General features: G+C 36.4%; 1 long non-coding RNA gene across 4 annotated transcripts; it reads right to left on the bottom strand.

Annotated features, from left to right (window-relative positions):
- Positions 1-7: 7 nt before the first annotated feature.
- LOC127918051 (uncharacterized) lies at positions 8-3,140 on the bottom strand. 4 transcript variants are annotated; one of them, XR_008098557.1, is made up of 5 exons: positions 3,015-3,140; positions 2,268-2,457; positions 1,206-1,830; positions 671-720; positions 8-337 (listed from the first exon to the last, which is right to left on the bottom strand). It is a non-coding gene; the product is annotated as an uncharacterized LOC127918051 (long non-coding RNA). The 4 variants fall into 4 exon arrangements; XR_008098556.1 differs by lacking the exon at positions 671-720 and adding an exon at positions 532-581; XR_008098559.1 differs by having other exon boundaries at positions 1,251-1,830.
- Positions 3,141-3,449: the final 309 nt, after the last annotated feature.

Here is a 3,449-nt window from a genome sequence, read left to right as displayed (position 1 = left end):
TGCGTGCCTGCTGGTTCCCCTCCAGCTAGAACCCAGTCTGTGGAGACTGATCCCTGGGGAGGAGACTCTCCTAACACACCCTCTACACTGGATGGTCCGGCGGGTCAACCTGGAGTACTTCCCGAGAGGACGCAGCTACTGGGACCGGTACACCCTTTACATACTGTCTAGGGGTATTTAAATCTGTTCTGTTCTACCTGGTCATTATCCATACTGTCTAGGGGTATTTAAATCTGTTCTGTTCTACCTGATCATTATCCATACTGTCTAGGGGTATTTAAATCTGTTCTACCTGATCATTATCCATACTGTCTAGGGGTATTTAAATCTGTTCTACCTGATCATTATCCATACTGTCTATGGGTATTTAAATCTGTTCTACCTGATCATTATCCATACTGTCTAGGGGGTATTTAAATCTGTTCTGTTCTGTTCTACCTGATCATTATCCATACTGTCTAGGGGTATTTAAATCTGTTCTACCTGATCATTATCCATACTGTCTAGGGTAAGTATTTAAATCTGTTCTACCTGATCATTATACATACTGTCTAGGGGTATTTAAATCTGTTCTGTTCTACCTGGATCATTATCCATACTGTCTAGGGGTATTTAAATTGTTCTACCTGATCATTATACATACTGTCTAGGGTATTTAAATCTGTTCTACCTGATCATTATACATACTGTCTAGGGGTATTTAAATCTGTTCTGTTCTACCTGATCATTATCCATACTGTCTAGGGGTATTTAAATCTGTTCTGTTCTACCTGATCATTATCCATACTGTCTAGGGTATTTAAATCTGTTCTGTCCTGATCATTATCCATACTGTCTAGGGGTATTTAAATCTGTTCTGTTCTACCTGATCATTATCCACATACTGTTCTAGTATTTAAATCTGTTCTGACCTGATCATTATCCATACTGTCTAGGGGTATTTAAATCTGTTCTACCTGATCATTATCCATACTGTCTAGGGGTATTTAAATCTGTTCTACCTGATCATTATCCATACTGTCTAGGGGTATTTAAATCTGTTCTACCTGTCATCTACTGTCTGATCATTATCCATACTGTCTAGGGGTATTTAAATCTGTTCTGTTCTACCTGGTCATTATCCATACTGTCTAGGGGTATTTAAATCTGTTCTGTTCTACCTGATCATTATCCATACTGTCTAGGGGTATTTAAATCTGTTCTACCTGATCATTATCCATACTGTCTAGGGGTATTTAAATCTGTTCTACCTGATCATTATCCATACTGTCTAGGGGTATTTAAATCTGTTCTACCTGATCATTATCCATACTGTCTAGGGGTATTTAAATCTGTTCTGTTCTACCTGATCATTATCCATACTGTCTAGGGGTATTTAAATCTGTTCTACCTGATCATTATCCATACTGTCTAGGGTTATTTAAATCTGTTCTGTTCTACCTGATCATTATCCATACTGTCTAGGGGTATTTAAATCTGTTCTGTTCTACCTGGTCATTATACATACTGTCTAGGGTTATTTAAATCTGTTCTGTTCTACCTGATCATTATCCATACTGTCTAGGGGTATTTAAATCTGTTCTACCTGATCATTATCCATACTGTCTAGGGGTATTTAAATCTGTTCTGTTCTACCTGATCATTATCCATACTGTCTAGGGGTATTTAAATCTGTTCTGTTCTACCTGATCATTATCCATACTGTCTAGGGGTATTTAAATCTGTTCTGTTCTACCTGATCATTATACATACTGTCTAGGGGTATTTAAATCTGTTCTACCTGATCATTATCCATACTGTCTAGGGGTATTTAAATCTGTTCTGTTCTACCTGATCATTATCCATACTGTCTAGGGGTATTTAAATCTGTTCTAGCTGATCATTATCCATACTGTCTAGGTGTATTTAAATCTGTTCTGTTCTACCTGATCATTATCCATACTGTCTAGGGGTATTTAAATCTGTTCTACCTGATCATTATACATACTGTCTAGGGGGTATTTAAATCTGTTCTGTTCTACCTGGTCATTATCCATACTGTCTAGGGTTATTTAAATCTGTTCTGTTCTACCTGGTCATTATACATACTGTCTAGGGGTATTTAAATCTGTTCTGTCTACTGTTCTGTTCTGCTGATCATTATACATACTGTCTAGGGGTATTTAAATCTGTTCTACCTGATCATTATCCATACTGTCTAGGGGTATTTAAATCTGTTCTACCTGATCATTATCCATACTGTCTAGGGGTATTTAAATCTGTTCTACCTGATCATTATCCATACTGTCTAGGGGTATTTAAATCTGTTCTGTTCTACCTGATCATTATCCATACTGTCTAGGGGTATTTAAATCTGTTCTGTTCTACCTGATCATTATCCATACTGTCTAGGGGTATTTAAATCTGTTCTACCTGATCATTATCCATACTGTCTAGGGGTATTTAAATCTGTTCTGCCTGATCATTATCCATACTGTCTAGGGTATTTAAATCTGTTCTACCTGATCATTATCCATACTGTCTAGGGGTATTTAAATCTGTTCTACCTGATCATTATACATACTGTCTAGGGGTATTTAAATAAATTATCCATACTGTCTGTATTTAAATCTGTTCTGTTCTACCTGATCATTATCCATACTGTCTAGGGGTATTTAAATCTGTTCTACCTGATCATTATCCATACTGTCTAGGGGTATTTAAATCTGTTCTGTTCTACCTGATCATTATCCATACTGTCTAGGGGTATTTAAATCTGTTCTGTTCATTATCATACTGTCTAGGGGTATTTATTATACATACTGTCTAGGGGTATTTAAATCTGTTCTACCTGATCATTATCCATACTGTCTGGGGTATTTAAATCTGTTCTACCTGGTCATTATCCATACTGTCTAGGGGTATTTAAATCTGTTCTGTTCTACCTGATCATTATCCATACTGTCTAGGGGTATTTAAATCTGTTCTACCTGGTCATTATACATACTGTCTAGGGGTATTTAAATCTGTTCTACCTGATCATTATCCATACTGTCTAGGGGTATTTAAATCTGTTCTACCTGATCATTATCCATACTGTCTAGGGGTATTTAAATCTGTTCTACCTGATCATTATCCATACTGTCTAGGGGTATTTAAATCTGTTCTACCTGATCATTATCCATACTGTCTAGGGGTATTTAAATCTGTTCTACCTGATCATTATCCATACTGTCTAGGGGTATTTAAATCTGTTCTGTTCTACCTGATCATTATCCATACTGTCTAGGGGTATTTAAATCTGTTCTGTTCTACCTGGATCATTATCCATACTGTCTAGGGGTATTTAAATCTGTTCTGTGATCATTATCCATACTGTCTAGTATTTAAATCTGTATACCTGATCATTATACATACTGTCTAGGGGTATTTAAACCTGTTCTACCTGATCATTATCCATACTGTCTAGG

Source organism: Oncorhynchus keta, unplaced genomic scaffold, assembly GCF_023373465.1.
Source record: "Oncorhynchus keta strain PuntledgeMale-10-30-2019 unplaced genomic scaffold, Oket_V2 Un_contig_12945_pilon_pilon, whole genome shotgun sequence".
Lineage (NCBI taxonomy): Eukaryota > Metazoa > Chordata > Actinopteri > Salmoniformes > Salmonidae > Oncorhynchus > Oncorhynchus keta.
Note: the sequence above shows the minus strand (reverse complement) of the source record. Positions and strands in the feature narration are given on the sequence as shown.